This window comes from Felis catus, chromosome C1 (assembly GCF_018350175.1).
Source record: "Felis catus isolate Fca126 chromosome C1, F.catus_Fca126_mat1.0, whole genome shotgun sequence".
Taxonomy (NCBI): Eukaryota; Metazoa; Chordata; class Mammalia; order Carnivora; family Felidae; genus Felis; species Felis catus.
The window spans coordinates 20,025,203-20,037,631 of NC_058375.1; the positions used below are offsets into that span (position 1 = coordinate 20,025,203).

A 12,429-nucleotide genomic window follows, 5' to 3' on the forward strand; every position below is an offset into this window, starting at 1 on the left:
ATGTGTCTGAATAAGGCATTCCCTTTTTGTTCCCTTTTCACAAACGTCTGTCGCAATCCTTTTCTGCATCCTGAACCTCACTGGAACGTGTTTTTTAACCTGATTCAGTCAGAAATGTGTAACCACTCCCTCATCATCTGTGGTCTGTAGGTAAATCTGGGTGAGGTGCTACTGTGGCAAGAAACCAAGTCAGTGGGTTTTTGCCGGTGCTTTAAGTTGCTCCCCGTCAAAAAGTATCTGCTTGCTCCTAGTAAGCTTTCAACGGAACTGTATTTGTTGTTTTTTAGTCCTGGGAAGCCTAGCATACAAACATGTTGCATGTCTTCTAACGGTTGAGAGCCTTGAGCCAGAGCTTCTGATTTGACCTGCTGAAGGGAGGGTGCTGGCAGCTTTGTGGGCCCAGGGGAGGATTGTTCCTGGGCAGCCTATCACAAGCAGCATTCCCAAGCTCAGGCTTCTACTATAGATTCATCCAAATGGGTCATTTGCTCTGTGGTAGAAGCTCTATGTGGGAGGTGAGCTGGCTGGGTTATTGGCATCTTGTTTGTTGAATTGCTTTTTATCCCTCTGCTACTTGGACTAAGAAACAAAAGGTGGTTATTCTTTGAAATTTTGGTTTGATGCCAGATTTGCCTAGCCAGGCTGGGAAACCGTCACATCTGAAGAAAGGAGAAGTTGGGATTCCCTAGAAGGGGCCCTCTCTTTTCTTAAGCGGTTGTGTCAGGGATCCCTAGGTTTCCCAGTGTATTCCTTCACTCAGCAGATGTCTAGGGGGCACCTCTTTGTGTGTGGCTCCAGAACAGTAGCTAGCAGCTGACTGGAGGGCAGCCTTTCCAGTTTTCCACATCACCCTCTTCGCTCATTCACCTTACCCACTTAGCCTTAAAAGCATTATGATTGTGACCCTTGATTTAAAGACTCATTATGGTTTCTGATCCTGATTATTACAAAAATTAGATTTTGAGGAGTTTTTGCTCAGCTATTAATGCCAGACCATTTAGCTGCTATTATCCTGATTATGTTATCCCTCTATTTAAAACCTCTCAGTTATTTTTCATTAATCTTAGAATAAAATCCAAAATCCTTAATATTACATAGGCTGCCCCCTGCTTCTGATTTAGATCTGGAATGAGGCCTGAGACCTTGCATTTCTAACAAATCACTTGATGCTGCTAGATCAGGGATGGCACTTTGAGAACTTCTGTTTCATCCTTTTTTGCTCTTTGCCTTGCTGTCGACTTCCTCTCAGTTTTTATAAGGCCCCATGCTTTTTTCTGCTTCTGGACCTTTGCACAGACCCTTCCCTGGCCTAATACACATTTCCTCCTAATTCTTGTTCATATTTCAGACTACATATTTAAGATTATTTCCTCAGAAAACTCCTTCCTAATCAAGTGTCAAAACTCAGCTTAAATAACTTCTGCGATGCCCTCACGGACTGAAGTCAGTTTTTATTTAAAAAACAAAAAACAGGGGCACCTGGGTGGCTCAGTCGGTTAAGTGTCTGACCTTGGCTCAGGTCATGATCTTGCGGTTCACGAGTTTGAGCCCCGCATTGGGCTCTGTGCTGACAGCTCAGAGCCTTCTGTGTCTCCCTCTCTCTCTGCCCCTCCTCCACTCACGCTCTGTTTCTGTCTCTCAAAAATGAATAAATGCTAAATAGATAGATAGATAGATAGATAAATAAATAAATAAATAAATAAATAAATAAATAAATAAAACAACCCTGCAATATTTAAGACCTATTAAAGATACAAAGAGGGGCTCCTGGGTGGCTCAGTCGGTTAAGTGTCCAACTTCGGCTCAGGTCATGATCTCGCAGTTTTGTGAGTTTGAGCCCCACACCAAGCTCTGTGCTGACAGCTGAGAGCCTGGAGCCTGCTTCCGATTCTGTGTCTCCCTTTCTCTGACCCTTCCCTGCTCACTGTCTGTCTGTCTCTTTCAAAAATAAATAAACACTAAAAAAAATTAAAAGATACAAAGAATGATTCAGCCTGAGGACCCATCGTTAGCAAGCAAACCTTGCTGACACAGGTAAAAGCACCTTATATAGCTCTCTGAGATCACTTCCCCATCCTTGTACCAAGGGAAACACTATCCAATATCTGAGGTTTCTTTCCTTCATGTCAGTAGAGCAATTTGCTGATACCTCTACTTACTTGGGTCTCTTCCACTTGATGGTAAGCTTCTGGAGGGCAGGCACTGTGTTAATGACCTATCTATCCCTAATATCTATCACATGATGCCCCAGACCAGTGGTTCTCTACCTTGGCTGCATGTCAGAAATGCCTGGGGAACAAACGATCTTTAAAATCCAGTGGCCAGGGTTCAGAGTTCTGAATTGTTTGGCGGGGGGTGGGGCTTGGGCTTTGCTGTCGTTAGAGGCTGTCCCAGGTGACTGTGATTTGCAGCCCTGGTAGAAATCCACTAATCCAAACTGTGTCAGGTTCCTTTGCTAAAATAGACTGTCTTAGCACCCATGTTTTTTCGTCAGTATCTTTCTCAAGTGTAATTTCAAATTTAAATAAGTGTTACTTATTTAACACAAACTCATGAGGGCTGACTGTCTTGTTCCTTGGCATCCTAGTGCCTGGCATAAAGTAGGCTCCACTGAGCAGCATCTATTACATTGTTCATTCACAAAGTGTATGTCTGACAGGGGACAGCTTGACCATATTATAAGATTGTTGTTTTCACTGCTAGGGCAAGGCAGGTATCACAACCTGTTACAGGAAAGCCCAAACTCCATGGTAGAGGATGGATTAATTTATTTGTGCTTCCTGACAGTGGCCTTAGGAAGAAGTGGGGTTAGGGTTTGTCATCTGTCTTATAAAATAGCTACTACTTCACCTTATGGTAAGAAGGTTCTTGGGGTGCCTGGGTGGCTCAGTTGGTTAAGCATCCGACTTTGGCTCAGGGCATGATCTCACGGTTCATGGTTTTGAGCCCCACAGTAGGCTCTGTGCTGACAACTCAGAGCCTGGAGCCTGATTCAGATTCTGTGTCTCCCTCTTTCTCTTTGCCCCTCCCCCGCTGTTTGTTTGTTGTTTTTTTTCTCTCTCTCTCTCTGAAAAATAAATAAACATTAAAAAAAAAGAGAAGAAGGTTCTTGTAAGGGATGGGTGAACAAGCAAACAAAATGGGTTTGTTTGGGGTTTCTTTAGTTTGGGGCAAAATCTTTAAGGGTCTCCTCTGAAAATTGGTATCTGACTTTTGATTATAATCATTTCTGGGAATGGCTTGGAGTTGCAGCTTTAAAAGCTTCTGTTTGGGGTGCCTGGGTGGCTCACTCGGTTGAGCGTCCAACTTCGGCTCAGGTCATGATCTCGCAGTCTGAGTTCAAGCCCCGCGTCGGGCTCTGTGCTGACAGCTCAGAGCCTGGAGCTTGCTTCAGATTCTGTGTCTCCCTGTCTCTCTGCTCCTTCCCTGCTCATGCTCTGTCTCTGTCTCAAAAATAAATAAAAACTTAAAAAAAAAAAAATAAATAAATAAAAGCTTCTGTTTAAGTGATTCATTCAAGTGTATGTGGTTTCCCTAGAGAATGCTTCCCAATTTTTTTTTCTTACTGAGGCACATTTGTAAATTTACATTTTAGTCTTGAAAGTTTACTTGGAATACAATTTCCATTCAGCGGTAGAAAATAGATACAGAATTGAAAATCCAGATCTAGAAAGGTTAGCTAGATCAGTGCTTCTCAAACTTTAGCATGCACTAAGAATCATCTGGAGATTAATTAAAACACAGATTACTGACCTCTACCCAGAGATTCTGGGTGTAGAGTGGGACCTAACAGTTTGCATTTCTAGCAAGCTCTCAGGTGGTGCTAGAGTTCTAAAAACCATACTTGAATAATAGTGAGCTTAGGTAGCCCTTCGAAAGGGGAAGAAAAAAATCAGAAGACTAGGAAGCCACAATGGTAACTTGAATAACAGTGGTGACTTAAACTGTAGTTTGACTCTTCGTGATCTGGAGGGGAGGCTGTGACTTGAAAAAGGTGGAGAGAAAAGAGACTTGGGAGAAATAGTCTGCCCACAGTTGTGGGCTCAGTGCAGTCTATTCCTGGGGTAGGGCATCCCTTGCACTGCCAACACCACCCTGGGAGTTCTCCGCTCTGTGGCACTCGTCACTGAAGCCCTTCTAGAATTTGGCCACCAAATCCCAGTCTACCTCAGAAATGGCTTTTGGATCTGGTTTCCCCCGTCCTACCCATTGCCTTTTTTTTTTTTTTTTTTTTTTTTTTTTTTTTTTTAAGTCCCCTGTTACTTCTCACCTAGTGTCTTCCCCCCAGACTCCCAGCTGTTCTACTTCTTTTCCTTCCAAGTCTGTCCTCATTGTAATCATCTTAAAAAGTCAAATCTGGCAAGTTAACATTACTGCTTTAAAAGCCTCTGGCTACCTGTTGCCTGTAGGTTTAAGGCCAAGTGTGACATTCAAGTTCTTTTGTGATCTGGAGGATGAGAATATTTAAAAAAAAAAAAAAAAAAAAAAAAGTGAGTAAGTTTCCTGTCCCTGGAGTAAAAGCTAGCACACTGTTTGCTGTGGGCATTCTATAGAAGGCAGACAGGCATTAGACAAGAGTTAGACTTTGATGACTTCTGAGGCAGCCTGTGATTCTGAATATGACATGGTTGCTACCCTCAAGGATCCTTCTCTGTTTCATTAGTAAAACAGGTAGAAGAATGTATACCTGAATGTCATAATGGATACTGCCAAGTTTGGTTAAGTCAGTGGTCATTTATGTCTACATAGTTGAGGGAAGACATCATGGCAGAAGTTTAGAATGACCTAGATATGGAGATACTTGGGTGGTTAAAAAAGAAAAGTATAGCCTGAGCAGAGGCCAGGTGGGGGTGGGGTATAGTATAGATGATATTAGGGGGCTGGTCAGGATCCAGCTTCCAGGGGGTGGACAGTAACAGGAAGGAAAGCTAGATTAAAAGGATTAGGACCCTGGTGGGCCAAGTAAACCATTTGGATTTGATCTTACAGGCCTGCAGACTAGATATGGAATTAGAGCAGTAACGTGATAAAACTAATGTTATAAAAAATAATCCATTCGTGCATAGTGTGGTTTGAAAAGGGGAGAGTCTGGAAGCAAGGGCAGCAGTTAAACTGTTGAAAAAATTCTGGTGAGAGGTGTGGAGTTGTACCCCTTTGTCTCATTTGCATAGCCAACTAGTCCCATTTATGAGGTATGCAGGAAAAAATGTATAGATCTGAGAGAGAAAGTGGCTTCTACTGGGTAGAAAATTTAATGATCTTGAAGGGCGTGCGGAGAAAGATCTCGTTGACGGAAAAGTTAAAAGGAAAACTCATTTGGGGGGAGAAGTTAAGTTCCATATAGTGAAACTTAAAAAAAAAAATACGTATGGGTGCCTGTCTGACTCAGTTGATAGAGTATCCTACTCTTTTTTTTTTTTTTTCTTTTTTAAGTTATTTATTTTGAGAGAGACAGTGTGAGTTGGGGGAGGGGCAGAGAGAGAGAGAGAGAGGGAGACAGAGAATCCCAAGCAGGCTCCGCACTGTCAGTGCAGACCCTGGCATGGGGCTCGAACCCATGAAACTATGAGATCATGACCTGAGCTGAAACCCAAGAGTCGGACACTTAGCCAACTGAGGCACCCAGAGCATCCTACTCTTGATCTCAGGATGGTGAATTCAAGCTCCACGTTGGGTGTGGAGCCTACTTAAAAAACAAGACAAAAACATATGCTGAGTTGCTAGTTGGAGAGAGGAGACTGCAACTTGGGAAAGAGCTGAGACTAGATAGAATTGGAGAGCTGTGTGTATAGTGATTAACAGTTAAACTGTGGCCTGAAGGAGGCCTCCCAGCCCATGGCTTACGGAGAGAGGAGTCAGATGGAGCCCTGGACAATGCCTGCAGTCATCTGGTAGAAGCGCCCAGCAGATAGCTGGTGAGCTCTGAGTAGGACCAGGATTATGTCATATTTATGGAAGCCAAAGGCGAGGGGGAATGGTCCACATCGAATTTATATTTCAAGGAATATAAAGTGGGATCTGTCATGAAGCAGGTTATTGGGATCCTTTTTAGGTGTGGAGAGGACCTGGTTTCTGAGGGCTGGAGGAAAAGGAAATTCAGGGAAAGGTATAAAGGTAAAGAACACTCTTGAAAGGTGTTGGGGGGTGGGGGCGGTGACAGCTGAATCAGCCCAAATTCCTCCACTTCGTGTGAAGACCCGCATGTGTATACTGTAGATAGGAAGAAGGTTGAAGATGCTGGCAGAATATTAGGAGGGTGTAAACAGACTTATCTCTCAAGAGTTGTGAAAAAAAAGGCATCAAGGGCACTCACTGGGTTAGCTCACAAAGGACACTGTACCCTTGACTGGAGAAGTCTTAGAGGCCAGTGTTGAAGAGCTGGATCATACTTGTTTCTTCTCATTAGGTAGGAATGGAGGTTATGGATGCTGGGAATGAGGTGGAGAATAGGATTAGGATTTTTAATGTCTGTTAAGTTATGTACAGATTTTTTTTTTAATCACCTGGGTTTTCAAGCCCTTTTTAAGACTTTACTTAATAACACTACAGCTATTAGCACTCATGTTTTACTACTGTCAGACTGCTGGGAGCTTGGGTTACAGTGATCTAGAAAGACGAAATGGGAGGGAACTACGTTGTTTCTGTAGCATCCAGATCTTAAGACGGTAGGAGTGAGGCCAGGAAAGGAGCTATAGGCAATACCAATCCTAGAAGAGCAGGAATTGAAATGTAATGAGTAACCACTCCTTTTTTATGTTAGAAGAAACTAAGGGTCAGAACTAGGATTTGAATCCAGCTCTCTCTGATATTTCAGATGAAATATTTCCTCTAGCATCCCACACAGCAGAAGAAAGGCTTGGAGAATCTGAATTTCTCTCTTCAAGTTTAACCAGAAGCCTCAACCCCTTTGTCGTTTAACATTTACCAGGCTTGTCCTGAAAGAATTGCCATTTCACTTCTGTTTTTCCAGACCTCCTTGTCATGGAGCACAGATGAGTTGTGAAAAGGGCAGCTGGGGGGGCAGGGAGGGGTGGGAGAGGGAACATGCCCAAATTGATAGGGCGCAGGGTTGCTGGAGGAAGTAACCAACTAGGGAATCGCCTCAAACAGTGGGAAGTTGACTCAAATTTGGTTCTTTTGTTCCCCTTGACTTAGATGGGAGCAAACCCTGTTTGTGCCTTTCTTCTTAGAGAACAGTGTCCTGATTAATGGTGATGTTAATCAGAGCCTTGCTACTGAAAAAATGTGGTCCTGTATCTAGCAACACAGGCATCACCCGGGAAATTGCTTAGAAATGCAGGTTCTTGGGTCCCACCCAGCTTTATTGAATCCAACACTGTTAACAAGATCCCCAGGTGATTCATTTAGCTAATGGTTTAGAAACAAGGAGTTGGGGGACTCCTGAGTAACTCAGTCGGTTGAACGTCTGGTTGACTCCGGATTTTGGCTCAGGTCATGATCTCATGGTTCCTGAGATTGAGCCCTGAGTCTGGCTCTATGCTGACAGTGCAGAGCCTTCTTGGGATAATCTGTCTCTCCTGCCTCTCTCTGCCTCTTTCTTTCTCTCTCTCTAAATAAATAAATAAACATTAAAAGAAAAGAAGCAGCAGCAGCAAGGAGTTAGACCCTGAGAACTGAGAGTAAAATTTTCAAATGAAATGACAAGCTTGGGCACTTTGGAATACATGAATTTTACTGACTGTGTCCAGTAAACTGTAAATAATCTCTGAGTGTGTGGGGTGGGAATGGAAGACCACCACCCGTTGTTTTGTGGTGCTTTGGGGGCCCTGGCTCTCCATGCCTACAGGCCAGACCCCATTGTGGGACCAGCCACAGCTCCCAGCATACCTGTGTAGCCTCGTCCCCAGCCACTCAGGTGTGCCTCAAACTCCTCACAACTCCCAGTCCTTCCTGCCAGTGTCTTCTTGCTTCCGATGACTGCCCAGTCACCTTCCCTGTCTCTCTCTTTAATGCCTGGCAAACTCCTACTTTGGCTTCAAAACCTAGCTGCAATACGTTCTCTGGGACTTTTCCCCTGATTTCTTCATGGTGGCCTGGGACCTCTGCTCAGGGACCAGGTCTGCGTGTAGCACCTGTGCGAGGCAGCTCCTCGGTACACCTGTGCTGAGCAGCCCTGGGCTCCTGCTGCCCACGTGAGCTCGGGGGCCAGCGTTTTGTCATCTGTGTTTACTGGGGGGAGTGACAGAAATCCTCTGAAGGCTTAAAAAAATTGGAATGCTTGAAGGATTAAAATTTTACACCGTGTTGCCTTTTGTCACATTTCATGGTGAAAGGAAACAGGCCAACAGTTTTTGCCTAGGCTTTTGATGGCTTATTTTCAAGGGGCTGACAAAAATGCCACTAGCACTTTCGGTACTCAGAGAAGCTGGGCTTTTCTGAGGTTGGTGACCTGTTTTCTTTATATCTGACTGTGTGTGCTTGCTCCCCTTGAATTGTAGCCCAGGTGCTCTCAAAAAGTCTCAGAAAGGAAATCCCCACCCCCTCCGTCATATCTGCCCAGACTGCTCAGAGCGGCGTGTACCATGTGCAAGTAGCCGCCCCTTCTCTAGAACGCCTGTTCTCTGGCAGGGCTAGCCAATCTGCTTCTCCATCCCAGTCACGCTGCTCCGGCCCTGATACTGCCTGGTGCCTGCCGGAGCCTGTGCTGCTTGCAGCACATTACTGTATGCTTGTTCCTGGGCCCATTTCCTGTTTCTATTCTAGTCGCTGGTGGCTCAGCTCTGCTTCCTGCCTGTGTGTCTCACACAGATTCCTCTTGCTGGTACCTTTTGTTTTCTTCGGAACAACTTCAGTCTGAAAACTAACTGAGCCTTACTTCTAGTGTGATGGCTCCTGGGGTCAGTACCCTATGGAGGACTGGCAGGAAGTACCTCCTTCCCACCAAGTATACTATACCTGTTGGATTTGACCTTGTTCTTCAGTTGGTCCCCAGTCTTGCTACAGGAAGCTGGTGGCTCATTGCTTAGACCAGAAATTGCTATAAGAAGATGAGCTGGGATCTTTTGCAGCCAAACTTGTCTTCACTCCTCAGCTGCACAGGGTTGTCAGGACTGGTTCTTTTTTTTACCTGGCGCTTAAAAGCATTTCCTGCTGCTGCCAAAGACACTTTGTAGCCCTTTCTAGCCCAAACCTCCCCCCTCTAAAATCCAGAGAATACTTATATGGGGTTGGGCAGGTAATGCTATCCTCAGCAGAGTAATAGCTTGCAGAGAGTATAGAGATGGAAAGAAAGCATGTGCTGACTCAACCTTCTGTCCTGTGTAAGCAGTTCAACACCCCCACCCCCACCCCAGGGTTAGAGTGGGAGGGAGAAAGTGCAGGGAGGTTGTTAAAAAAAAAATTAAAGAAAGGAAGAAGTGAAGGAGATTGTTCTGGACAAATGTATTTTAATGCTCTAATGCTCCTCCATCTTGCCCATTTTCCCCAGAAGATGCTGGCTTAGCAGAGAGTAGGCCTTGTGAATAATTCTATTCTCCTCTCTCCTTCATAACAACTCTTTTGGGATCATCTGGTAATCCTGTGTCAGATCAAGTGGTTTCTACACTGAACCCTAGGCCTAGGTATATTTAATAGAGAGGAATTTAATGCAGGGAATTGGGCTTACAAACTTGCTAGGAAGGTTGAGGAAGCATGCTCTAGGCTTGTCCTCCAGAAGGAAATTCCTACCTTTGAGCCACTATCAGATTAAATGCCCTAAGTCTGCTATCCAGGGATCAGTGAGCTGGAGTCAAGAAGGAGCAGCTGCTGCCGCCAGAACCAGCATCCAGTTTACTGGAAGAGGAAGCCAAAATGCTGCTGCAGAAACAAGTGAAGGAGACGGAAATACGGTGTCTGCCATACTTTGATCTAACCTCGAGTTTGCTCCTAATTAGGAGAACCTGAACTATATCGAAACCCATCCACAAGGGATTCTGGGAAATTCGGTTTTTAGCTTTTTAACCTCTATAATTAGGAAAAGAGTAGAATGGAGACAGCGTGAGCTAGGCCACAGAATATTCACCACACTAACACAAACACTACCCCTCCCCCTTACCCCCACTTTACATATGAGGAACCTAAGGCCCAGAAAGGGTAAAGGACTTGCCCAAGGTCATTCAGTAAATGAGAACATTGGGTTCCTGACTCCCATTCCAGTGTTTTTACTATTAGGACCTGTTTTTACTATTAGGAGTTTTTACTAAACTCCTCTAAAGGATCAGTTTAAAAAAAAAAAACAAAAAAACTCCTTTAAGAGAAGGAAGAATACCATAGTCTCTTCTTTGGAGAAAAGGAAGGAAGAGGTATGTAGAGATGCGGGGTTGAGATTTCTAGGCAAAGGTAGTGATACTATACAGCTTCTGGATTTAGGTCTACTCTCCAGGAAGATGTAGGAAATATTCTGATAGGAAGAAACCTCAAAAACTAGAATTTCCTGCAATTCCTGAGTCAACATATGGATGAACTCAGTTGCCTTGGTGACCATGGCTCTCTTTCACCCCCACCCCACTTCCCTTTCTCTCCCATTGGTACATTTATAACGTTCTGCAAGCTGTTTGGACGATTACCTCAGTGAAGTACATGCCCTGGCTTCTGCCATTGTCCTTCTCCAAAAAGACCAACAAAATCAGAAATCCAGCCCCCAGATGTGTGATTGCCAAGCTGTTTCTCATCTGTCCTTGGGGCAAGGGGGGTGTTGGGCTTTTTGGACAAGAAATAAACCAAGTTGGGGGTGCCTGGGTGGCTCAGTCGGTTGGGCATCCGACTTCAGCTCAGGTCATGCTCTCACTGCTCGTGAGTTTGAGCCCCACACCGGGCTCTTTGCTGACACCTCAGCCTGGAAACTGCTTCAGATTCTATGGTCTCTGCCTCTCACTGCCCCTCCCCAACTTGTTCATGTTCTCTCTGTCTCTCTCTCTCTCTCTCAAAAATAAACACTAAAAAAAAAAAAAAAAGAGGGGCGTCTGGGTGGCTCAGTCGGTTAAGCATCCGACTTCGGCTCAGGTCATATCTTACGGTTCGTGAGTTTGAGCCCCGTGTCGGGCTCTGTGCTGACAGCTCGGAGCCTGGAGCCTGCTTTGGATTCTGTGTCTCCCTCTCTCTTTGCCCCTCCCCTGCTCACACTCTGTCTCTCTCCCTCTCAAAAATAAATAAACATTTTTTTAAAAAAATTAAAAATAAATAAATAAATAAATAAATAAATAAATAAATAAATAAATAAAAAGAAATAAACCAAGTCTTCCTAGAAATGCTATAATTTAGAACCATGAGGGCCTCCCTCTCCAACCGGACACCAGAGTGAAAATCTGTTCTGGCAAACTTGGTCCAGAGGGGAGGACCCCTGGGTATGGAGCTGTGTTAACATACCTGATAAATCAAGCATAGAATTAGTTCTGTTGTCTTTTTCTTCATATTTCTAAGATATTTGGTGTTCAACCTTTGGGGACCGGTGCTTACTCTCTTGCTCCATCCACTTCCACTGCCTGAATCTGTTCTTTCTTCCCCACCTGCTGTCAGCATGGAATTGGCTGGTATTGTGACATAGTCTCTGATTTCCGTGAGGTATAGCTCACCTCCAAGCTGCTAGCTTGCTTCCCCATTTGACCTTTCCCAAGGAAACTAAGAAGCCATGTCTTATTGAAAGTGGAAACTAAGAGTGGAAGGCTCAAGCTGAGAGTCAGAGAACCTGTCCCTTAAGACCAGCTTTCATGTGGGAGGAATATTGAATATTATTTACTGAGATAAGTGAAGGTAATTTCCTGACATTCTGGGGAAGGTAGGTGAAGAATTAAGTTCCAAATGAACGGGATCAGTGTCAGAAGAACTGTTATTAGGACTATTTGGTTGTGGGGCTCCTGGGGGCTCAGTCGGTTAAGTGTCCGACTTCAGCTCAGGTCATGGTCTCCCAGTTTGTGAGTTAGAGCCCCAATTCGGGCTGTCAGGGAGCCTGCTTCAGTTCCTCTGCCCCTCCCCTGCACGCATGTGTGCTCACGCACTCTCTCAAAAATAAAAATAAACATTTAAATTTAAAAAAAGAATATTTGGTTGTTTTCCCCCCTCATCTTCTACTTTCAGAACTTGACTGTGGTTTTCAGGCCTTTGGGATAGATGGCTGGCTGTCTTTTCTGGGTAAAGATGCTGTCCATTTCCTATTCTCAGATCTGTTTGTTCCCTATTGTCCCCCAAATCTTTGGATTTTATCTAGTAGGCCATGGTAGAGAAGACCACTGGCAAGTATAAATTTAGGGGGTTTTAATACCAAACCAAGGAGGCCTTGGAGCTCCCTAGACCTTGGTCTAAGCTGTGTGCGGCACAGTGCGTCTTGCCTTCCCTAGTTACGCACTTTGTATCCTTGCTTGCTTTCTGCTTGAGGTGGAAGCCTAAGGCCACACCCCTTCTCCCTTACACTTTTTTTTTAATTTGAGAGACAGA

The 12,429-nt window shown here is 44.5% G+C and overlaps 1 protein-coding gene and 1 long non-coding RNA gene across 6 annotated transcripts in view; one reads left to right on the forward strand and one right to left on the reverse strand.

Moving 5' to 3' along the window:
* ARID1A (AT-rich interaction domain 1A) overlaps nt 1-12,429 on the forward strand; it is a 69,099-nt gene that overhangs the window by 30,264 nt on the left and 26,406 nt on the right. The window lies entirely within an intron of this gene.
* LOC123379529 lies at nt 6,551-11,888 on the reverse strand. The gene is made up of 2 exons (XR_006584073.1): nt 11,365-11,888; nt 6,551-9,094 (listed from the first exon to the last, which is right to left on the reverse strand). It is a non-coding gene; the product is annotated as an uncharacterized LOC123379529 (long non-coding RNA).